The sequence below is a fragment of the Aedes aegypti genome, chromosome 3, assembly GCF_002204515.2.
Source record: "Aedes aegypti strain LVP_AGWG chromosome 3, AaegL5.0 Primary Assembly, whole genome shotgun sequence".
NCBI classification, from domain to species: Eukaryota; Metazoa; Arthropoda; class Insecta; order Diptera; family Culicidae; genus Aedes; species Aedes aegypti.
This window is the reverse complement of record NC_035109.1, coordinates 244675140-244700629: the sequence shown is the minus strand read 5'-3', so window position 1 is coordinate 244700629 and position 25490 is coordinate 244675140. Positions and strand designations below refer to the sequence as shown.

The following is a 25490-nucleotide window of genomic DNA, read 5'->3' as shown; positions in this document are numbered from 1 at the left end:
AATCCGCCAAACTGAGGCCAATTCAGTCCAGTTTGTTCCAAAGGACATTAATCCGCCAAACTGTCCGGAGCTGCGCCCGGTGGAGCAGTACTGGGCAACAATGGAGACGAGAAAGACGAGCAGGATATTAAGAAAATGAAAAAAAAAAAAAAACAAACTGGTACCGGATGACACTGTAAGGACTTTGAAGGAGGGCATCAAGCGAAAATGCCTTCAATTTTACACTCAAGGCTCCATCGATTAACTTTTCTTTTGATTTAAATTTTGGTTTAAATTCTAAATATTATAAGAAAATTGGCATGACATTTTCGGTGTCGCAATAATTTCATGTTAGCCCTTTATTAAGGTTTGAAGAATAACATTTTACAGTAAAATAATAAGTTTGTGCTTATGTTACGGTGCTAATGTGTTTAGAATCATTTAATTTTTTTCCATAGTTACTTCCGTATAAACCTAAAGACGATCTTTGGGACATCTTTGTTTGGCCGAGTAAGCTGAAAATTTCATTGAACACTATGTTTTTCGTAAGGATTTTAAGAAGCATATCGAATCTCCCCGATTTCGAAACTTTTTTGAAATTTGAACCACCGTAGTAAACTGAAAGTTACTTTAAAATGCTAGCCGAGGTACAATTCACTAAGCTGAGCTGAGCTGAGAAGCAGGCTCTGTCTCAGTTAGGACGTAACGCCAGAAAGAAGAAACTCAGAACTTTGAGGGTCGCATTAGGCGATACGCAAGCAACCACATTAAATTTGTTCTAATTTCACCTGATTGATAAATTAAATATTATTGATACATTGCTGAGTCCCACCCCACCATATTCCGGTATTTTTTCGTAGAAAAGTGATTCTTTATTGGCATTTTTCGACTGAATACCTAATACGGGTTCGCCAAGTGCCTTTTAAATTAAACCAGACCCCAAGGTATTTTGAAGTCAAAGACTGGTCGATCTCAGTTTCTGTTCTCGAAAGATTAAGCTTTAGTTGGGCTGGATTCCGCTTCTTTCTTCTTCTTTCTTGGCATTACGTCCTTACTGCGACAGAGCCTGCCTCTCAGCTTAATGTTCATATGAGCACTTCTACAATTATTAACTGAGAGCGTTCTTTGCCAAAGTTGCCATTTCCGCATTCGTATATCGTGTGGCAGGTACGATAATACTCTATGCCCAGGGAAGTTCCTAGAAAATACAATCAGTTGAGATTTTTGCGGCGCAAACTCAATCCCTAAATTTCTAGCCCAAGTGGATAGATTATCAAGGGGATTTTTTCAATAGTCTTTGCAAGATTTCCGCTTGTCGGCCCTTTTTAGAGACCACAGCATCATCTGCAAGTTGTCTAAGCGTGCATCATTCTTTCAAATAGTTGTCAATATTTTGAATATAAACATTATCAAGCAAGGGACTTAGATACGAGCCTTGGGTAAGGTCCATATAACTAATTCTGGAAGTTGTCCGTTGGCCGAGAGTGAAGCTCATGTGCTTTTCTGTCAACAATTTGTACAAAAAAATCAATAAACCAGGTAGTCCACTAGTGTGCAGGTTTTCTGACAATATTTTAATGGAAACTGAATCAAATGCACCCTTAATATCCAGAAAAACTGAAGCCAGCTGCTCCTTGTCTGCAAAGGCTAGTTGAAATCTAATGAAAGCTGTGCAACATCAAACTGTAACTGGGAAATCGCCCATCATGTAGATCACTGCCTCGGAGAGGAAACGCACGTCTTCCTTCGTAAGCCACTGAACTCTTACTGGCGATTAACAACGACGGGCCGAGACGTCACAATCACACTGTTGCCATCTCGCCCCACACATCCCCCTTTCCCTCCGGTGAAAAAAAAAATAAACCGACAGTGAAATCTTATAGAAAATATGTATATATGAAAAAAAAACTTGGTCTGGTAGGTTCTAAATCTAGATGAAGTCTTGATTCATTTTTATAGTAGATATACCAAGCCTGTAGGTTCTAACCTACCGAATCTACCACATCTGCTTTCCTTTATAGTAAATTTGGTTCATTTTTAATTTTCTGTGTTCAAATTTTTAACATGATACCAAGCATGATACAGATTCTCCCTTACTTTTTAAAATTTCAGAATCGCTCTGCGGTCGAAATTTGATTAGTTCCTGCAATCACGTGATGCTCGTTAAGTTTTTTTTTACCATCTGACTCCATTGCAGGATGCTAAATCTTTTAGTTTAGTTTTTTCGTGTAAAAAAAACCGTTGCGCTAATTTCTCATTCGCATACTGCTTGATTCTTCTTTCCTATTACCTTCTTTGTCATCTGTTTTTAATCTTGTCTTCTCCGAAGCAACTTAGGAGTACTTTGTGTGTTTAGGACTTTTCTGCCTTTCCAGACCAATCCATCGACATGCCGTTGTCCATTGAGGACTTTGTCTTTGTCTTCTAAATCAAGGCCTCGACAGATCATTGTCTGTTAATGAGTTTTTTTTTCTTCTACAGATTGTTGGTCTATAGTCCAACAAATGCAATGTTCAGGGCTGGTAGCAGTGGGACTGCAAAATAGTAGTGACTTTAGTGACCAAAATGATCAAAATAGTGACCAAATAGTGACCAAAAAATGACCTAGAAGTGACTTCAAAATTACAAGTATTAGTCATTAAAATGACTAGAAATGAAAATACGTTATATGTGTAGCCAAACTACATATTGGGTGAATTTAGAATGTAAAGAACTGCAGTAATTTCAAATCTTAAGCAATAAGCTATCCGGAATGAGACAAAAAGATGGCTCATTGAAGATTTCACATACCATTTTTTACGAGACGATCAATAACTTAATATAGGTTACTATTTTATATTTCTGATTTCAGTCGAAAAAAAAATCAAATACATGAACTATGGTACTCGTGATAGAATGTTTAGAATAATTCCTGTTCATGATGAACTAACAGGTAAAATTCATTGAAGATTTTGAAGAATTACAAGAAGCATTTCTCAACAAATCTGTGGAATAAAACGGTGGAAAAATGTTGGTTGAAGACAAAACTGTGGTGAAAATCGCGATTTTTTTTTCAAAGTATTCTGAAAAAAAAAATCCTTACAGAATTACAAGTACAAAAACGAACGAATATTAATACTCAAGCTAAATTTTCGACAGAATTTCTGTAAAGTTAAACCATTTCTTCCAAATAAACAATGGTAACTCTAGAACACAACTGATTATTGGCGAACTCGAGACAAACCAAATTCGATGAATGTCTTGCAGAAGATTTAGAAAATAATTCCATTCATACTTAAAATGTTTATATTTCAATTGATCGTTTCAATAACTAAATTAGGTTTTGAAAACAATCATATCACTCAGTGGCGACTCGTAACCACACGTTTCATCTGATCTACAACCCTTAAAATGACTAATTTTAAATACTTATGTCATAAAGCAAACAATAAACGATATAAATCGCATACGTTTTGCTCATATGAGTTGCTCCATAAACAGGTGGATTTGATGTTAGGGAATAGTCACTGATATCATCTTTAATTAACTATTAATTATTTAATTAATTAATTATTTTTGTATAGAAAGAGTTGACCCTAGTCATGTATAAAACTGCCAAAAGGTAATCAATGAAAACATGTATAGTATATATGTTGGAATATCTAATATCTGCAATGGTTAATAGCAAAACTAGTACTTGCTATTGAAATCCTGGGCGAGTTTATGACAAACTTTTTGATGTTTTATTGTTATTTGTAATCGTCTTTGGCTTATTATAGTATATTATAGTATATAGGCATATAGTGAAGTTTTGATGATGTTCTTACAGGAGGCAGGTTTAGGATTCCTTCTATAGCCGTAGATTACTGCTGAAAGTTCACTGGTAATTTATTCAGCACGTCTGTTAGATATTAGTCCTGCGTTGTGTCAAAATTTATCCAAATATTTCAGACAAAAAGTTGTTCCCGAAGTCGCTTCCTAAGTTTTGCCAATATCTTCTCCAAAACTTTTCCCAGGAAATTTTTACATTTTCCGTTGGAAATGTCTAGGGAATATTCACCTGAATTCTTCCAGAAAGTTAGTCGGGAGTCTCTATTTTACTTGAGTCAAGAATCTTCACACTTTGATTTCAAAATCACACTTTAGTTGCCCTGATAATGATAAATATCCATTTCTTTTTGATTATGTTTGAAGAGCTATCCCTGTCTAAGATTTCATTATCATCTGATCACGAAAAAAGTGACTGGTCATTTTCCTGAAAATAGTGACTTTAGTGACTTTTTGTCGAAAATAGTGACTTTTTAGTGACCAGGTCGAAAAAAGTGACCAAGTCACTAAAGAGTGACTTACTACCAGCCCTGAATGTTGTATGTTTAATGTTATCACACTAATCTTTAGTGCTTTATTCGTCTCTATCTTGAAGAAATGGGTTCAACGCCTTTTATTTGTGCCATCTTTCTGAAGCTCATTGAATTTGCGCGACTAGGATTGACCAAGGCGGGTTTAATTCTCTAAGGTGTCCCATTATGCTCACTTTGTGGAGAAAACCAGACAGGGTAGGTGAGGAAAGGCTGGCCGTTTGGTTTACAAACATCAGAGACAGGTAGTCGAGAGATTGACTCCTGATTGGTTGGAGAACCAGTGTTCTCAAGAATAATTCTAATCTGGTCGCCTCTTCTCCTTGTGTGCTCTACTTTTTTATTTCTTTTTTCAAGATTTCGCCCACACTGATGGCAGCACGGTTAGTCTCAGTTTCAGCATCATCCAGGCTAGGCAGTAATGTTTGTAAACAAAACGGCCAGCAAGTTAAAGATGGCCTCCTAGCCACTTTCGCCAAGTGATTACACCTTACTCTGATTACAGAGTAAAATGCACACACCTTGGGATTGACAGTTAAATACACAGGACTGAAACGGTTGTCATCCACGAACAACTGGAGTGAAGCCAAAAATTTGGTACTGAAGAAGGTTCTGATTTGACAGCTCGTCCAAAAATAGTGGTTATCACGCTCAATTGTATAAGTCCTCAAGTGTAGAAGTGTTTGTGAAACTTAGAAGGAAAAAATATGCACTTTGTCTCGAAAAACACCTAGAATCTGGGTGTAAATATTTCAAATTTGGTAATATTTCCATATGCATTTTGATTAGTATGGAATGTGTGTGCAAGTTTCGTTGAGGAAAACAAAAACAAACTGTGTATGACGAGCGTATCGGAATGTTCGTGAGTTCAAATGTCACTAAGCTCTATACCGTTTTAGGCACAAGACACACTAGTTTTGGAATGCGACATTCATATTTTACTTATCATTCTGGTAATAAGTGCGTAGTAGTTTATCTTATCTTTTGTAACTGCTAGATAATCTTACCACATATCATTAGGCACAATAATAAACGATTATCAATAGTATATTTTTTTCATACGACATTTGTTGCTTCCGCCCGGGGTTTGATGAGGGCAAGGCCTAAAATTTGTTTACTCAGCACTAGTGCCACACAGATGGTGGCGGCTTCAAGAACTAGCGGTTGGTTAAAATCAGTATCCTTTACGGAACTAACCATTTCGCTGGCGATCTCAGAGTACGGAGCACAAGAATCAGATTGAACAAATGTAGGAACATAAAATTCCATCATCTAGGCACAGAGGGAATAATTGAAAAACGTTTAACTCCTGGTCATCAGCACACCAGGAAGACGCAACTATTTTTGTTTTCGCCCTTTTAAGGCTCAAGAATCCATCATTCAATCATCGGCAATCATCAAAAATTGAAAACCAGTTCTTCCGTCCAAATGTCAATCAATCCTTTTGAAAATCTATCATCGTATTTCAGATAGCAAGTGCAATGCGATGATAGATTTTCGTGAACATTGCTTCGATTTTGAGCAAAAAACTGGTTTTGAAAATTTGTAAAACGATGATGGTTATTTTCCTCTTAATTCACTGCGGGAAGGGTAGTGACAGTTTTCACAACTTGTTCTATGCGTAGTCAATTTCTGATATTAGCGACCTCTTAACTCGCTATTAATCTGTTTACAAGCGGTCCTCAAAACTCGCTATTTATTCTTCAAAGGTGGCGGTCCTCAAAACGCGTTCCTACCCCATTTGTCTATTTTAGCGTTTCTCTCACGCTATTAATCTATTTACAAGCGGTCCCAGGGCATTGAGTATCTTCGTACCTGCCACACGATATACACATGAAAAAATGGTCATTGGCATAGTAAGCTCTCAGTTAATAACTGTGGAAGTGCTCATAAGAACACTAAGCTGAGAAGCAGGCCCTGTTCCAGTGGGAACGTAATGCCAGAAAGAAGAAGAAGAAGCGGTCCTCAAAACTCGCTATTTATTCTTCGAAGGTGGCGGTCCTCAAAACGCGCACTTACCCTATTTATCGATTTTAGCGCTTTCTCTCACGCTATTAATCCATTTACAAGCGGTCCTCAAAACTCACTATTTATTCTCCAAAGGTGGCGGTCCTCAGAACGCGCACTCACCCTATATGCTGATCTGAGCCGTCCTATCTGCGCGCTCTTTGTTTCGGTGCAAGCGAATTCTCTCAACTTGATCCAACACATTATACATACTTGCCAGCCATCTTGGTTTTCTTCGAGTCGATCGCACTAGATTTATTTCTCTACGCAATGGGTGAATTCCGTGAGTTGAGTTTTGTAAAACGTTCATTTCTTTTGCCATGATAATATCCATAGTTATACATAGCAAAACCTGCCACGATCGCCAATGTGCAACATCAAACTGTAATCATCATGTAGATCACTGCCTCGGAGAGGAAACGCACGTCTTCCTTCGTAAGCCACTGAACTCTTACTGGCGATTAGCAACGACGGGGCCGAGACGTCACAAATACACTGTTGCCATCTCGCCCCACACAAAAGCAACGCTAGTCGAGTTGCGATAGGATCATTTTTTCTAACAATTTCCAACATGATAACATAGCGATCGGGCGGTATGAATTGTGATAAGACGCTGGTTTCCCAGGCTTTTGCATTGCTATTACTTTGACCAGTCTCCATTCAGGTGGAACAATGTTGTGCTCCATGAATGAGTTGAACTGGTCAAAAAACTGTATTTTAAGAAGATTGAACTTAATCATATCGCGTTCCGGAGTGGATTTGTTGGATGAAAGATGAGCTATAGAGAATTGCAGGATAGTGAAAGGTCAGTCCAAAGCATCGCATCGCCTTTTTGGGTTTCTCGGGAAGGCAGATGATCTGGAACTGAGTCTGGTCAGACCTTTTATGCGAAGTTGAATATCCAACGGTTGGTGTATTTATTCATCACTCTCATTTGAAGATGAGCTGTATCGCATGTTGCGAGCTACTCTTCAAAGCGTCGACATTGAAGTTTCTTGCGAGAGGCCATCAATGAAACGCCGCTAATAACTACTATTCTTTGATTTGATTAAATTCTACAGCTTTCAATCAGTTTGGCAATGTTATCATTCTTATTTGGTTGATATGATTTGAAAATAAATAAAACTCTTGTCAATAACACAAACTTCACACTTTATGAGCCATATTTATTTTAGTCGAATTGAAATTATCTTTTAAAGTCGGTCCTGATTAACATCTTTTAAATAATCTAACAGCTGTTATTTCTGTACAACTTTTATCATGATGTCGTAGAATATTTACCGAATTTCGATTACATTTGCCGGGATCTCGTTAAAAATTAAAGAATTGAGATTTGGTTTGCTGACAAAATTGGTGACACAAAATTCATGACTAAAATTTCCAAAACACCAAATCAGGACACCATTCGGGAACCACTGCTAAATGGTCCTCCCTAATGGTGGAGCACCGTGGAGACTAAGTGCTCTTTATGCTTTATTGGAAATATGCGCCACATGAGCGGAATCGGGTGCACACTGACACACTCACACCGCGGCGGTAAGCCATAAAATATGTTCGTTAAAGATGACGACGACCAACATTTTCAGCACATTTCCCCCCTCCGTCTACGGTGGGTTGGTCGGAATAAAAGGAAGAAGCACATTGGCGTGTTCCCTGTTCGAAGATTGCCAGAGTAGGTTGCTCCTTGAATTTTCTTTTCGGGATCAATCCCTGGGAAGGTTTTTACAGGGTAAGATTTTCACCGTGCTTGAGTAGTCGGGTCTCACGGTAGTGGAAATCTAGTGGTTGTTTCATATCGCGTGGGGATATATTTTTGGCAATTTATTTCGTTCCCCGCTTCGATAAGAAATGATGCTTCTTCCTTCGGATCCAAGCGTCTAGTGAGAGCGTGTCGTGGATATACGGAACCTTGTACCGGTGATGGCAACGAGAAAAGCATCATTTTCGACTGTGATATTATTTATCGAATAAGGGGATTTTTTTGCCCGATTTAACCTGGAGTCTGCAGACCTGAAAGGTCTTGATGGATGGAGAGCTCAACTTACCAGAACTATTTTGATCGCAAATATAATGGAATCAGATTTACCTGAAAAATAAAGAAAATAGAGATTAGTATTTGCTACACATTGAATTTCTCAAAATAAAAGTAACGATTACGATAAACAAAATTTCCAGAAAAAATCACAGAGCTTGAGTTTGTTTCGCCGCCCGCGGTTGCTACTCCAGTATCGCCAGGTCAGCTGCACTTACACAAGGAACCAACCAGATGACTGCTTGGGACTAACAGACACCATCAGTGTATAATTTCTTTTTCTTCTAATTCATTACATCCCAACTGGGACAGAGCCTGCTTCTCAGCTTAGTGTTTTTATGAGCGCTTCCACATTTATTAACTGCGAGCTTTCCTTGCCAAAGGTTGCCATTTTCGCATTCGTATTACGAAAAGATCCTGGACTGATCTTGGCTTCAGCATGGCTTTGCTTTGTAGCCGTGGACTCTAACCACTTGACTATGGAAGGTCTCTATACCATCAAGGTATCGATACTTTTACTTGAAAGTAGTATTGGAAGATAGTATTGATACCAACAAAATATCGAATTAAAAGTATCGATACTTACTTGAATCGTATGAGTACCGTTTTGATTCATATTACGGACAGCTTCAAATTTCGGACACTGTAGTTTGTATGGAAAACATTTCACAAGAAATGTTTCAATTTTTGCCGTTCAAAAGTTCTCGTTTTCGAGGCTCGTTTTAGTCAACATCTTCCATAGATATCTCTGAAAAATTATAATGCTCAGCTGCCTAACACGCCTCTTTAGTGGTTTGCCGATCTCAAATAATGATTTGACTTTTCTACCTATGATTCTCATGAGCTGTCCGGAATTCGAATGAAAGTGTCCGGAATACGAGGCAAAAGTAAGGATGTGTCCGGAATAAGAATCATGAAAAGTCTACACATTTCTATTTATTTAAAATTATTCATTATGCGGAATCAAATTCTTCATCTACCATTCGAAAGTTAATAGTTTTTAAGGCAGAGGAATCATACAGAATGATTCATTATATATGCTTTCTGATGAGTTATACTTCACTGAGGCCTTAAGTGTCCGTAATATGAATCAAAACGGTATTTTGTACTACAAAGAAACATAGAACGTTAGCGATTTGGATAATCACATTCTTAGGATGGAATCAAAAGTAGCAATTATTTACTCGTATTTACTTGGATCGACACATGCCTAAACGACAATAGAATAGATGTCATACAATCATTAGTGCCATTTAGTTCACATATAGTTCAGAGCCAAGTATGGTTTGCATGTGGATGTGAATAAGTGCGGCGCCTCCGTATCTGAATTTAAATTACCGATAATAAAAGCTACCCCAGTAAAAGAACTTCGTCAAGCGAATGTTGTCGCAACAGTTGGTTAATTTTTGGAATTTAATACTTTCTTTCAACAATAAATGGCAAGCCAAAGCCCAGACAATAGTGCCATCTAGACGCGGCTATAGGTTTGGCATTCAATACTTGCTTCAACATCGTCCTCTGTTCTCTCCACAGGTCCTAGAAGAGAGCATATTATAGACCAGCATTGGCCAACCACTGCACCGGAAGGACGGACGGACAGACGACCTCTCTTCATAACTCAATTCAATTAAGTGACTTTCAACAGCCGGAATTGTGTTGCACATGCCACACATGGCCCTCCAGTTCTTCCGGATTCGGCTTGCTCCCGCCACTCTGGTACATCACACTACGCTTCAGTGTCGTGGCCCTGGTACAGGATGGCGGCATTGGGGTCAAACGGGAAACTGATATCTATGTTTTCTGGTCTCACACACACTCACACGTACAGTAGGTAGCATAGGGCCGGCCATCCGTTGCATTGCTGCTTATGTCACTGGTTAACTCGAATACAGGCCAGGCACGGTATAAACTTTTGAACAGGTGAAGGATAAGGGGAGGGGTGAGGGCAATCGGGATCAGGAAGTTGTCGGGGTCGTGTGATCCGAAACAAGTGCCACATTATGAGTTCCGTCCGTGGCGCTGGCTGGCTGCCGTAGGAATATGTGTACCATTTTCCTGTGGTATGCTTCAGCTGAAGTACAAGTGGAGACAAAATTCAAACAGTTTCTGGCCGGACTTAAATTTTGTCATTAATGTTTCCCCCCAAAGAAAAGCCGTGGCTATTCATTGGTGTTTGCTGGCATTCAGGATGGAAGTGACAGCTTGGTGATTACGATAAAATTAATATTCTTCTTTGGGAATATCCAACGACGGGATAACTTTAATTGTTTAGTATATTAGAACGAAATATGCCGAGAAGTCACCATTATTTTTACAATACTCTTTATATTCTCTTCACTCTGATTCTTCGTGTCATTTTATCATTTTGGTCAGTTTATCTAGGGGCCTGAATAGCCGTAGCAGTAAATTCGCAGCTATTCTACCAATAACTGCATATTTGTCACCTTAGGGCCGTTCAAATATTACGTAATGCAACAGGGGGAGGGAGGGGGTTTTACATAGTGTTACGCCCTATACAAAAATTTAAAATTGTCCATACAAAAGCTGTTACGTGGGGATGGTAGGGGGTCTAAAATTGATAAATTTTGCGTTACGTAATATTTGAATGAACCCTTAGACGTGTTGACAATTTCGAGCTAGTACAGTGAAGTTTTTTTGCGATGTGTCAAGTAATTGTTTTCTTTTGAAAAGTACTATTGAAATCCAAACTATTTGCTTTACTTCAAACTAAGATATAAACGACAATATTGTCCTGGTCTTGAACTACTAGATGTTGTAGTGTTGGTCATTACTAACACTAGACAGGCAACAATTTGTCGCCTCGACCTATTAACTATAGCGTTCGGCATATATTACAGTTCTATCGATTGTTGGCATATTTTCGGAGATTGATTTGAAAGTCACTTTATTCATAAGATCACTTAAATAGGGTAAATTAGAGGTATGCGAGATGATGCGCGAAAAATCCAATTTCGATTGTTTTGTTCACACATATGGCCCTCTGTTTTTTCAACTTCTATTAATTTCTCTCATCGCTCGCTTGCGACTCTATCCATCTTTTTATTTCATTACTTTCATTACTCCCTTTCACTCTGAGTATAAATATCTCAATCACCGAAAAAAGCCATTACATTTTCATAATAATAAAGTCATGTGGTGATTAAACCTTATAAATGTCAATTAGATTTTAGGGATTGAAAACAATTGGAAAGACGAAATTACGTCTGTTTGTTTTATTATTACAATTCTCTGAGGGCCGTGGCGTGGGTTCGAAGCTTCGGGTTAGCATTTCTTTCGATTTTCTAAGGTATAGACGAACACCGTCTTCAGTCATTTAGCTTTTTAGACTGTAACTTAACACTATACAATGGACAAGTATGCTCCGATGGCACAGCCGGAAAACATTCCAGACGAAAAGTTAATGGTTGAAGCGGGAATCGAACCCACACATCATAGGGACGCAATTAATCGCACGGCCTTGTTATGTGATATATTCATGTATAAGTGGTCAATTAGCAATGAAAGCTCCTAGTTTATAACTGTTGAGTAGTTCACAAAAACACTAAGCTGAGGACCAGGCTCTGTCTCAGTTAAGACGTAATGCTAAAAATAAAAAGATGCCAGATAAAAACAGACATAACACTTACAAAATTCTCATAAACCAGTTTTTTGACAAACATTTTAAATTATCTAAAACTCAAGCTTTATATTGCAGGCACATTGTTTTCCTTAGCGTTGCTCAAGATTTTACGTTAAGGTGAAAGTCCATTAAGTACGTAAACATTATGTTGTCACCCACCCGAACTACCCACTAAAGCAGCCTCTCGAACCACCCAACAAGACGGGCACAATGTTTTTTCCTACCGTTTTGTCTCAAACTCCGAACAGACTCATATTCCGAACACTCGGTTTTTGTATGGCGATTTGGTTGAAATGTTTCGCAGAAATATGTCACCAAATAACAAGGAAATTGTAGTCAATTGCAATTTGATAATTACGTTTCCAATATAATTTACACCGTAGAATAAGTAGTATAAGTAGTAGAATAAGCTCAGATAAATTTATTTGTGATTTTTTTCATTTGAATACGATTTATTCGTGTTGTTCGGAATTTGAATCAAGGTGTTCGGAATATGATACAGAATGAAAACAGTGTTCGGCATTTAAATCAAAATGTTGTTCCATACTTTTGCGTAAAAACAATACTAAAACAAACTATATCAACATTATTATCGGTAGGATAGGTGTACCAATTGTGGATGTAATATGCAACAGTAAGGACAAAAATCAAATTTTAACCGCGTTTCTAAAACGCAAGCATGACTTGTTGGTGTTAATTACTAGATGGAAGCCTTGCGAAACAGTTAAATTAAACAGTTTTAGTACTAAATTGACTTTAAGCTTGTAAAAATGCTTTTAAAAAGCGTTGTCTTTGTACTAATTATGGCAATAGCGTTCCTTCCATTGGACATAAAAGTGTACCAATTATGGACTATCGAATATTTGCACGAAATGATCTCAAACGCCATCCAGAGCGAATGTTAATGCAACGCTTATATGTAATAAAGTGATTGCTCATAACATTTTCCAAATATTTTGTCTTAAATAGATGCTACATCAATTTATTGCAATGAGTTCATGGGAGAAAATTAATCATCGAAAAGGAATCGAAATGTAGTGAAAATGCAAATTATGATACGAAACAGCACACATTACCTTTCCAGCGCTTAATTTTAACGAAAAATGAGCGAAAGTTCAAAAAATTGAGTATCGCTGAAAACCCTTCTCTACCATGAAGGCATCTTCCGCTTGCTAACGTTTTCGAACGGGTGATTCAAAAATCTTAGTAATTGAGAACAAAACATGAAGATAATGCCTTACCAAACCGTCCCGTCGTGGAAGTCACTCGTGATGTTAATTAAAAGCGTTCTATAATTTCGATTAATTGTCTAGTCAATTAATCCCCATTTAGAAGGGCCGCAGAATTTGGCTCCGCACCGGGCCCCGAAAACTCTAGCTTCGCCACTGCCACACAGATTGTTATCCTGCCCACTCTACCCAAATTTCCCATTTTTATTAGGTTTTTGATAGGATTTCTTACATTATATGAAGAGAAACTTTGTATGAGCTTGCAGGATCGTCATCACGCCCATTGCACCCGAATCCCCTATTTTATCAGATTTTTCATATGACTTATCATATTATTTGCAGGGAAACCGTTTATTAACGATTGACATTACGTCTTCTAAGCGATAGAAGGGAGTGCATGAATTGAAACTGACCGCAAGGATCGGTATCAAGCTAATTTTACCCGAAGTCCCCAATTTATCAGGTTTTTGTTAGGATTTCTCATATTATATGCAGGAAATCGGTTTATGAACCATTTAAATAACATTTACTAATCAATAATAGTCTGGGTAAGTGAGTGCACAACTTGAAACTAATCGCACGGATCGTTATCTTCGGTTGTCATTCCTGGGTTGTTTCAGAGATCATAAAGGAGTTTAGTGGTCATTCACTCACTATTATGAGTGAAAGTTACAAGTCCGAAAAATCAGGGAGATTGAGCTATACGGATGTCTCCGATGGTCGTTCCTGGGCTATTTCGATGATCAACAAGAACTTAACAATTAAAAAAAAAAAAGAGTCACAACGAAGATTGAGTCGTCGCATGCCTAGTTTTGGTGCTGAAACTTAGTGGTCCCATAATACGGGTTTCCCGGTGGTCATTTCGGTGTCCATCATTTGGAATTTTGGAAAAGGACATTCAAACAATGAAATCCATAAAGGTTTAGGAACAAAAATCCGAGTAATTTAATCAAATGGTTCAGATTAGCCACCTTCCTGAGATTTCTACATACAATTTATTTTTAATTTTCATACAAATAATCTTACCATGGGGGGAGGGGGGTTTGAAACCCCCCGAAAAATGTCTTACGTAATAAATGGACAGCCCCTAAGCTGGAGAATTAGACGAGAATGGGATAAGCGAGAAGATTAGCCGAGTCGCAGAATCCCCATCCGGGATCAAGTCCTCGAGATCGCTCTCTTTTGTGCCGACCTTCAAAGCGAGTAGATCGTATTGAACCGCGAAAATATCTGGAGTGCCAATACCGCGAGTGGGATTGATAATCCGTTTCAGAACCGGACAGGTGTGATTTGTGAAGATTGAAACGTAAATTCCCGTATGAGGGTGACCGCGAGTGCGATAACGCTCTAGTGCGGACAAAACGCAATCTAAAATCGAACCGCGTGTGTGTTGGGCCGGTGTGCGATCCTGGAGTGCCTTAAAGCCTAGAACAACGGAATCAAGAAACCGAAAGTGTGTGAATTGTGGGTCTCCATGCAAGAAAATACCCTTAAAACCGAAACCCAAAAACATATCCAACCGGGGGGGCCGGAAATCTTTGAAGTCCCCTGTGTGTGTGCGCGAGCGAGTGTGCCTATCAACGCCCAGGACACGTCCCTCAGCGACGTGACGGTCTAGGGCCACCCTAACGTTAAACTCTCAACAGCTAGAAGCCCCTGGGATGAGACTAAAAGGTAAGTCGCATGCTTCCTCTTATTAGTCGACCTAAACTCGGAACTTACAGAATGCGGATATGATTTGAGAATCGCTATTCATAGTCCACGTGCATACCTTTCACGTGGACTATGAATATTCAACCATATATGGACAATTCAGTTTGCTTGTTTGGTTACGAAACTACAGGTAGTTAAAGAAGGGGTCCCAAAAGTGACTTTTTTCAGATGTAGCATGTTCCCGGTGGTCACAGTGATTAAATCCGGATCTCCTGGAGGGCTTCTGAAGCTAGACATGTGTGCCTTTCATTTAAGACAACAGAACTGTAATTGGTCAACACACTGATTTTTGTTATCTGAATTTTCGGCTCAAAAACGACTGTAAGTCACAATTTGTTCCTTTTTGTTAGGAACTAAGGAAGGTTAAATAACAAATAGAAAGGTATATTTTAGCGTGTAGTTCTGGACAATGATTTTTTGCAATTTCTCATCGTAATAGGCTGTTTTTCATCACGCCGATCTGTCATGAAACGGCCTACTTTCCTGCACTGAACTATGGAGTGCGGGAATAGTCATTACCTAACTGAAACCAGTGCTGTAATGATTCATTACGCAACGCTTTCTCATTACGCAACTGTTTTGAGTTGCGTAATGAATCATTACCCAACAATTTTTCAGAAATTGTAAAATAAAGGTGAATGCATGCTGATATAATTTATGATACCCTCAAGTGGTCTTCTACGAAATTGCAAAAAATGTTGTACGTAACTCGTTGCAGAACTCGATTTTTACAGCACTCGTCGTAATTATCCTACTCGGCAAGCCTCGTAGGATAAATTTACGACTCGTGCTGTAAAAATCATCATTCTGCAACTTGTTCCGTAAACTACTATTTTCGGACCCGACATTCATACAAATCCGTTTTGACCTAATTGATTGATCGCTTTCGCCCCGTCGCCGTCAATTCGAAGCCACTTGTCCTGATTTGGAAATACTTCGTACCCTCACCAGAGGGTGACATTCCGGTGGGAAATCTTTCTATTTTGTCGGGCAAGCCATAAATCTTTGCACACGACCAACTATTTTCCTCCTGTTCGGAACACCCCTCGTCTAGTGGGGTAGAAAGTTTCCGGCAGATTCGATGACGGACACGGGGCTGGCAAATTACGAAAAGGATCATACACCAGTGGGAACACAGCAAGTAGACGGAGGCACAATGATGAAACACATCGCCCCAGCATTACATCGCCTCGCCGAACCATGGGAACTGTATGGGGGACCTCTTGCCGGTAAGGAATAAACAATTCCGTGGTGTGAAGATAGCTCAGCAATCGTGATGCAATATAAGGAAGTCAGGACAGGAAGGAGTGGGAGAAGCAACGGTCATTAGCATCATGATGAAATTCTGTGCTGAACGCTCGGAATAACAAGTGGCAATCTCGGTTGCTCTGATAGCGCCCTAATGGGAATAGAATGGTACTGTTTCGGGGAGGATGCCTGGGAGGTTGGGAAGGATAACAAATAGGCTCTTGTGGGAGGCCTGGTGGTACCCAACGAGAACCTCAGTAGTGATGTATCGGAAAGTGTTACAAGTTGCCTTCCCATGGTGAGAATTGCAATCATCACAAAAGTGGCACACGACATTGAAGTGGGTTAACTCTATAACTAGAAAGAGGGTGTAAATTGGACACAGTGTGCAAAGGCGTTCGCCAGATGGTAAACAGGAAACACTCATTTCCACTTCCGCAACCCGTAGGGTAATGCCTATTCACGTGCCGACAATAAATATTTCCACACCAACGCCGGATACAGCTCGACGGGTTGAGGTGAATAAAGCGACACGCACAGGAGTAGTTTTTGGACAATCGTGGTCAAATTTATTGTTTGCCTTAAAGGTCGTCTGATGTCTTATTATAACAGAATTAATTGTGAGCCGTCGCAACGCGTTGCAGGGAACCCATCCACCATTCAGAGAGTAAGTTTGAAGTAAAACATGCCGTTATGGACAAGCAGTTTTTTAGTTCATATGCGATAACCATTCGTTAGAATATTTATACAACAGGTGGAAAAATAATCTCTTACAATATAAGTAATCAGGATTTTTCTTCATTCCCTCCATGTTTGTAGGCTCAATGCAATTTAAGACCACCAACGAAAAAATAAACATAACATATACTTTGCCATTGTATTAAATGGACAAATAGAAGCGAAATTTGCGAAAAAAAAATACACGTCATCTCAGTGAGAATTGAACTCACGGCTCAATGTTCGCTAAATAGGACGCAACGAGAGGACTCATGAACGCAGAAGTTAACCTGAATTCGATTTATCACGTGGCCCTCTTCCGCAAAGCGCACCTCTTTCGGAAGAATAAGATGCCCATCCGAACACAACGCTTTCTGTTGCATATGCAATGCCATGGAGGACCACACAGTGCTCACTAACGTTCTGGAAGAGATTTGTATTTATAATGCGTCCGTAGCTCGATAAATACTTTTGACTGTGATTTATCGTTGTCTGAGTGAGCCAACAAATATGTATACATAACAGAGAATGCATATCAATAACACTTATCCGGTAAAACAGATTATATACATATTCTTTCTAATTGCACAAATATGGAGGCCATATAAGGACATTATAGACGATTAATATTATATAACGATTATTATTATAACTTCGTATATTCAATTGTTCAATTGTTCAATTGTTGTAAATTGTACTTCTGTTTTAAAGTTTGAATTGATATTAGATATGATAAAAGAAAGTAGGATAGAACTTTGTATGTGTTATTGTGTGATGAAATGTTTTTATTTAGATTTAGATATTCAATAAGACTTAAAGTAGTCAGTTGGATTAAATAAACAAATACAAATACAAATATGACTGTGTGTTGCAGTTTTTGTTGCTTAATTTTCACAAAGAAAGAAAATAAAAACAAATAAAAAATCATCAGACAAGGTTCATACCTCTAATCATTTCATAACTAGTCACATACCCATACTATGCCCTTAAGTCGTTGCTGCAGAACCTAGTCTTTCAGCTAATATAAATGGAATACTGTAGGTAGACCAGCATGTTTCGATGTAACCGAACTTAGATTTTTTTCTAAAGTGGGCCTAGAGGGTACTAGCTAATTCTTGTTTTATATAAGTAATGTCGGTCACAATAATCACTATTTTCGCTAATTTCGTAGTTAACATAGATTTGTATTGATTTTATTTGTGTGATTTTGTCTTATATTACTGTACTTATATCCCTTGTGACACTTTCAAAAATTTTCCAGGTGTTCAACCAGATTTCTTTAAGAATTTCCACAAAAATTTCTTCATGAATTACTGTTCATTTTGAAGTAAGCGCTCAATCTATATGTATATATATTATTTTCAACAAGGGCTTGGGAGGCAAAAATAACTCAAGAGAAATATCCCTTCGTGGAAGAGAAATTGTAATTTCTCTATGAAACCCCACGGCAATTTCTCCATGAATTATTTCAGTATCGTTTAAGTGCTTTCTTCAAGAATTTCTCCATCAGTTTCCACTGAGTTCCTCCTGGGACTCGCACGGATAATCATTCCCGGGATCAGTCGTTATTATTCAACAGGTTTTTCCTTAATTTCATAAGGAAAGTTTTATAATCTAACCAAAAAATCTCAAAGAACCTCTTTCAAAATGTTAAAAAAATATATTTTCAAGAATTCCGCCAGACAATGTTTAAGAAATTATTTTAAATAATTCTCCAGGAAGGACCTCAACGTATTTGTAACATACAAATTACGATTGTTGGTTTAAAATATAATTCAGTTGATCATTGATAACACAGCGTAACAAAAATGACATTTTTGCGTGTCTCAAAGATCAAATTATGTATCTGTAGTAGATTTTGGGTCGCTGAATTTGATGCCGTTCTCAGAAATGTTCCAGCACGTCACAATTTTTAGCTACAGGTCGCCAAAGTTGTATAAATACAGGTTTTATTAATGTTTACATGAAATTTCAAGTGTAATTTATCAAACTTTTTTGTGATTTTATCCACCAATCATGAAAAATAAAACTTGAACTTTCAAATTAGATATAATTTTATTGTAAATTTTACCATTAAATTCAGTTTAAATCTATTTTTTCAACATGCTGGCTGTCTTCATATAAAATTCTTCGTTTCTTTTATATGGCATAAGACAATACTTTTCAGAACCACCAAAAAATAACATTTTACCAGCGGAAGAATTATGAACTTTGTTGAAAAGTACAAGTTGGAAAACTTGTATGCAAGTTGGCTGAAATCGTCAAATTCAGCATTTTCAACAGTCAATATCTCAAAAACTAGACGTGCTATGATATTTTTGAAAACGGCAATGGATTCAGCAACCCCTAATTGAGTAAAAAGTGGTATTTTGGTGCTTGAGACAAAAATGTGTTCCGCAGTGTAATTTGTTTAGGATATTGAGGGTTTCTGCAAAGGATACTATACGAAATTCAAGGAGTTTCGCTAATATTGGGTCAAGTGCACCAAACAACCAACAGTATTTTCAATATTGACTTTGTGGTTCTTCCTAAAAATTTTGTTCAGATTCCGTCAACAAATCTTTCAGAAAATCCCTCGGAAATTCTTCAAGTATAGCTTGAAAAATTTGCAACAGAAAAATCAAGGTCTTACCGCAAAAAAAAAAAAAAAAAACAAAAAACTTCCAGGGATTACTCTTAAAACTTCACATACGATGCCACAAGACTTTCATAAGCAATTAAAAGGATTCAATTGGGAAAATGTTGTGAGCGATTTTTCAGATAAATTCTCTGCAGATGCTTCCTAACTAAGGAAATTTTAAAACATTCAAACATTCCTATAAAGCAGTGGTTTCTAACCTTTTTGTAACTGCGACCCCCTTTGAAGTTTTACAAACGTTTCACGGACCCCTGAAAATGAATTCAACATTTACAGAAACAAAATAGTTGTTTGTTCGACTTTTTCGTATTGAATCATATGAATTCAATTCTGCTCAAATTATTCAAATTAAGCACCGAATTGAGTTGACTGAGAAGCACAGTGAAAAAAGCATATACAATATAAACTACATATACAAGATTTCAGTAGCAATTGCTTTTGAACGGTCCAATAATCTTTCTGTAGCTTTTAAGACCACGTCGGTGAAAAAACTTCAAACGACTGCAAATTATGCTTGGCTCTGAAATTCATCAGTATTAGTATTCAAAATATTACAAAATATTCAAAGATTGGACAAAATACAGCAATACAGCAATTTCACATTTATTTGGAATGGCTTCGCGGCCCCCCTGACTTTTCGATACAGGCCCCTTTACGGGTCATTGGTTGGGAAACCATGCTACAAAGTTTCTAGCGGAATACGTTCACCTTTTTTATCCAAAATTCTTCCGCGAAAATTCTCATGAATTTCCCGAGCAGTATGTACAGGGAATAATATTAGTAAGGATTTTTAGAACTCTTTTAAAAATACACCAGAGATTCATTCAAGTACTTCCAAGTAATTTTTAAAACAACACTAGTGATTATTCTGGAGATATTTTAAGCAGGTTTTTCAACAGTTATACTGAAAGGTTTTGCAATTCATTCTTGAACTTCTCAAAAAAATGCACCAGAAATTCCATTCTTTCGGGTAATTTTTCAGCTACTATTTCAGGTCCTAGAAATTATGGGGCTGTGCGTTCTTTTTGCCGGGCACTACGTCGTGAAAGCCCGAGAAATCATCAGTTTTTTTTCCCTCGGGTTGCGCGTTCATTTTGAGTACTTTGATATGGCTCGAGCGAATGAGTCGGCTTCGTCCAAGCATTCGTGTTTTTGTTTTGTGTCAGCAGAGCGATTTTGTGCATGAAAAGCAAAAGTATTATGTTTCTCGCGTCTCCAGAGTGTTTGCTATCTCAGTTAGTCTGTATGCGTTAAGCGAAGCTGAAATCGGATCGTGGCTGCTCAATCAAGAAGAAAGGATCAACTGGTGAGCTCGTTTCATGCTTTTATTTCAAATCTATAAAATATGTATGACTGCTTATTAGTAGTTACAAAGGTAGGACGTAAATGATTTTTCAACAAACTATGAATGGTTCGTCATTGTGAGTTTCGGCATAAATTCTTATTCATAATTTATTTATGTTTCAAATTTTTTTAAATCCCTTTTCTTATACCTTTATATTTATAATTTAAAAAACTTTGGATGGTTCGCTTTATCAACAAACTTTGAATGGTTCGCCACTCTTAGTGTCGGCATAAGGCTGTTCTGTGATGGTCCAGCCAATCGAGCTTTTTTTTTCTGTTCATTCCAACGCGATAGAAATGTTTTACAAAATTGCACAAATCAAAAAGCTTAGCTTTCCAATGATGCAAAAACTTTTAAAATTGGTAATTGCGAACACAATGAAAAATCAGTTTTTCCGATAAAATCCAATATTACCAATATTATTATTTTTGCAAATGAAGCTCCTATGTTTTCTCGTTCCAAAACCATGTAATTGTGAAAGAATTGTTTTTTTTTTCATTCCAGATAATCAAATCCTCCGGATAATCGAATCACTGCATAAAAATTGAAAAACAAGAACATCAAAAAACATATTCCGTATATTAGAGTCTAAAATTCCAGATAATCGAATCTCGGATAATCGAGTCTCCGGATAATCGAGTCCGACCTGTAACTCAATATTTTTGTATTTCTTTACAAATTGCTCTTTGAATTACGCTATAATCATATCATGATCATGATGATTTATATCAGATTTCTAAAATAACACAAACATAAAAGTTTTGAAAGATATTCTAAAACAATTTCAGCTTAAACTTGATTTGGAAAATTAAAAAAAAAACCTACTCGCATTTTAATTCTTCCACAATACAGTTGTTGTGGAAGCGATGTAGGTATGATATGCAAACTGTTTCAACACTAAATACAGAGCCTGAAGGGACCATTGACCCATGGAAATATCGAGTCGCGAAAAATCAATGCCTTTGAGGGGACCCTCATAACCATGAAATTTTGTTTTCAGTGTGGTTCCATGACTCAATATCGGGGCATGGAACATCGACTCACGGAGGTTTCATTGTAAATCGCACTCGCTCTTCGCGCGTGTGTAGTATATATGAGATGGATGAATGTGGGTTATGAAAATGGCCTGCGTGATCTGTGGGGATTTGAAATCGAAATGTGTAACCTTCTAAGTTATTGGGTCACCAAGTGGTTCGGTAGCTTAGTTTGTAAAGCGCTCGTCTAGCATACAATAGTCCTGGGTTCGAATCCCAGCCGAGCACTTGGATTTTTTCATAATTCCACTTATAATTTATCCATCTTTACCACGCGTAATGGCTTAATTAGTTTAATAGCTATATTAATTAATAATTAATACATTAGACATTAATAACATCTTAGAAAATGTTCCTAGCTCCTCCTGTTTGTACGCCATTGGTCAGTTGGTATATTAATTAGCCAGTGCATTTTTTATGGTTTCATGTTTTTTATTGAAGTAATTTTTGTAATTGAAACCAAATTCAGCAAGGCATTGAACGGTGATGTTCTTTTAACCGGTAAGTAAATATGTTTATGAATACCACATTTTCGGTTTGTATTACGTTCGGTGATTAGTAGTCTTCCCTTGTATAATTGTGTACCTACAAAGGATGAATACATATGTTATCTCACATTGATGATTATAATAGAGTTATATCAAATGGAGTAGAAATCGTAATGGAATGACAATTCAAAGTTACATATTTAGTCAGAATAAATTGGAATTCAATAAGCTAATTGCCATGGAATATAAGGCCAAAGGATAATGAGGATAAAATGCATGCTTAAAAATACGAAGAATTGAAATTTTCAAAAGGTTTGAATTTCAAGGGCGAAACAATTCGGAACAATTTATGCTGAAAATTATAGATAATATATTCAATCGTTCCTTTCACTATGTGACTGAAACTTTGTCCTTCTATAAAATAAAATTGTTAAAAATTTCGTAGATATAAAATTGCGTTGATAAAGCACATTTTTGGAACAAAAAATCCAGAAGTTTTTTTGGTCTTCATGCACAAAGGATGTAAGAACATGCTGTATAAGTAATATTTAAAATATATAAGCCATATTTAACATATATTTCAGGATCAGGAATTGTTCCAATTTGAAATTATGACCATGAATTTGTTCTAGTTAATCCTCTGTGCAACGCTCTTGCCTCGTGTGTTCATAATACGGGTGGAGTGCGTGATAAAATCACATGAAATTATGAGCTAATTCCTCAATAAACAAGGCTGTTTTCATGAACCGAATGCGGCACTAAATTTCTCTTTTTGTCCTCAAACATTCAAACCACATTCGCCAACAAGGACCGGAACAGGTACGGTGAAAGCCGAAATAAATCATTTCGACGCAGCACATACTAATTCCGTGCCTAGTGAGCACTCGTTCTCAGCAAGGTGAGCCTCAGTCAGCACTCAGAAAAACGAGCCCTCTGCTTTTATGACTGGAGCGACTTTCTTTGATCTGAAGTTGCATGTGTTTTGTATTTGTTCATCGCCGTCAACAACGCGTTGTTTGCGGATTCAAACAGGTCCATCTATCTACTGGAAGCAACAACGTGCCAACGGGACAAATTCCTCTTCAAGAAGAACAAAAGTCCCCTGTTGGGTTCAGCGCTTTTTGCGTTGTTGTTGGTTCTAATTTTGCACACAAAAGCTTCCTCCCACTGCCACCCCAACAGAGAACTCTCGGTAGCTAATTGCCCAACTTGTCTTCTTTCGTGTAGTAGACCGTGCTTCAGGAAGGTAAGGTTGTATGCTCGCCAAAAAAGGACACACCCCAACCTGTGTGCACCTGGGGAGTAAAGTACCGCACTCCACATAATATCCCTGTAATGCGGTGTGGGAACATCTAGCAGAGGACAATATCCGTGCATGGAACGTGCGAAGAGGGCCGTCCTAGTCGTCGTCGTCCGTGCTCAACAGGTGATATGTTTCGTCCTTGTATGACACGCCTTATACTGGACGCCTTCATCCAGCGGGCAATGGAAAAGGTGCGGTTTGACGACCGTGAGTGGGATCCGACATTCGTAGGTGAACGTAAGTATGGATGAGTGGCTCACCTGAGGACTGTTCAATTTACAAACCGAACAAGGTTGGAATGCGACGAAAACCACAAAAAGGAGACGCGACTTCAGTTTCAATGAATTTGGCATCGTATGTTTGATGCAGTATTTAATGAGTTTCATCATATTTCGCTAACTGTGTTACCTGTTTTAACCCAAGATTCACTCAAGGTTTAATCCCAGAAATCTACCAGGGACAATATTTTGCACAAATTTCAAGAATTTCACCACTCATTCTGCCACAAATTTCACCCACAGATTACTGCAATCATTTCACCAGGATATTCTTTAGCAATTTCAAGGAGAATCACTCCAAGAATTCCACCAAATAATTCCAACAGAAATTTCACCAGGGATTTATTCAGCAATTCCGCCAGAAATTCCAACAGGAGTGTTTTTCAACAATTCCACAAAGGACTCCTCAAAAATATAATTGAAAAACTCTTTATCAATTTTCTTAGTATGGTTTACAATTTACCGGGAATTTAGTTTCCGGAAAACGAGAAATAAAAAAGTTATATCTCTGGAATTTATGGATTCTCGGGAAATTCTCAAAAACCAACACAGCTAAAATATGTTGTAAGTTTTAGTTCAGTTTTATGCACATATTTGGAGCACCAAAATAAACTGAAATGTCAACGACAAATCGCTTATTTTTCAAACGAATGCACTTTAAATTTGCACGATCATGTATCTTTAGTTGAATTCAAGTATTCAAGCATCTTTAGTTGAAAATTAAACGTGATGCTGTAATAATAGATGAATTTACTATATTCTCCTGTTTACACTACATTGGAATTTAAATATTGCTATCTTTGTATGTTCACGAAGCGAATTTGATGCAATTTTTTGAATACAGCTTCGCATTCTCTCTATTTGTTATTTGGCTTAATTTTGTTTTGTTTTTTCGCTAAATAAGTCATAAATTTCAACTCATAAGCCAACATTTAGCTTCCGAAACCAAAAGCTGAAAATCAGTTCTTTCGTGTATTCCCTTTCAATTCTATGCATACAAGAGTTATGAACAAATATAATTTAAAAAAGGGTCAGTTTTAGTTTATATAGAGCAAAATTCTATACAATAAAAATAAGAGTCGAGCTCGAATTGTTTTTGTCGATATTGGAAAGCACTAGAATAGACGTCAATGTTGAAATTGTGACTGTTACATGAAACAGAACTCACAAGGAATTTTATCACCTTATTTAATTCATAAAATAGTTCCCTCGATAGATGCTTCATATTGTCTTGCATTCAATGTTTAATAGACAAGATCCGATACAAACATCGAAAACATAAGCATTTTGTTCATTATTATTTGGTTACGACTCACCTAGTGAGGACATTAGTCGGAGTGACATAAAAACTATAATGTCTACTGTACTCTTCTTTGAATATTGATGGTCTATTCTTTAGTATTATAAAATTTACCACGAATTTCGGGAATCCCGGAAAACAGAAATTGCATAGCGTTAGCGTTAAGAAAAAATGGACTTACTTACTTGCAATAACATTCTAC

The 25490-nt window shown here is 37.5% G+C and overlaps 1 protein-coding gene across 2 annotated transcripts in view; it reads right to left on the bottom strand.

The window, feature by feature from the left end:
- LOC5566599 (matrix metalloproteinase-2) overlaps nt 1-25490 on the bottom strand; it is a 573762-nt gene that overhangs the window by 185665 nt on the left and 362607 nt on the right. The window lies entirely within an intron of this gene.